Source organism: Montipora foliosa, chromosome 7 (assembly GCF_036669935.1).
Source record: "Montipora foliosa isolate CH-2021 chromosome 7, ASM3666993v2, whole genome shotgun sequence".
NCBI lineage: Eukaryota > Metazoa > Cnidaria > Anthozoa > Scleractinia > Acroporidae > Montipora > Montipora foliosa.
In genome coordinates, this window is record NC_090875.1 from 39,885,992 (window position 1) to 39,886,600 (window position 609).

Here is a 609-nt window from a genome sequence, read left to right on the forward strand (position 1 = left end):
TTATGACCAAGCTATGTTGCGTTTATTGCTGCCATCTATGGGCAATAATCATCATGAATGAGCTTTGTTGCGTTTATTGCTACCATTTTCATGGTATGCGTTGCCTACAATTTGAGTTGTTAAAGCTCAGTTGAATTTATTGCTGCAAAGATGGAAGATTTCATCAGTTAAATGCATATATTCGATATGCTCGGATAGCAAACCTACTTGCATTTGAAGTTATATCAGTGAGTTATGAACATTGCAAAGATTATGGGCGTTCAATTGATTTTCTTAGGAGTAAAGAAATATGAGCGAATGTGAGAATAATATACACATATTAAATGTTGACAGGAACCTACTGGGAACTCAGAAAAATCCGATCCCCAGATGGGATTTGAACCCACGACCCTCCGTGATCTAGTCGGATGCTCTAACCACTGAGCTACTGGAGACTCTATGGTGAGCAGGGGGGAAATGCAGTTATGATGTAGTTATGATCTATGCTGTCAGTCGTTATTTGACTCTGTAGCTGTGTGATGCAGCTCGAGTCAAAGACCCACATTTCACCCTTGCTCACCATGGTGTCTCCAGTAGCTCAGTGGTTAGAGCATCCGACCAGATCACCGA

At 41.2% G+C, this 609-nt stretch overlaps 1 non-coding gene across 1 annotated transcript; it reads right to left on the bottom strand.

The window, feature by feature from the left end:
- Positions 1-361: 361 nt before the first annotated feature.
- Trnas-aga (transfer RNA serine (anticodon AGA)) lies at positions 362-434 on the bottom strand. Its single transcript has one exon. It is a non-coding gene; the product is annotated as a tRNA-Ser (tRNA).
- Positions 435-609: the final 175 nt, after the last annotated feature.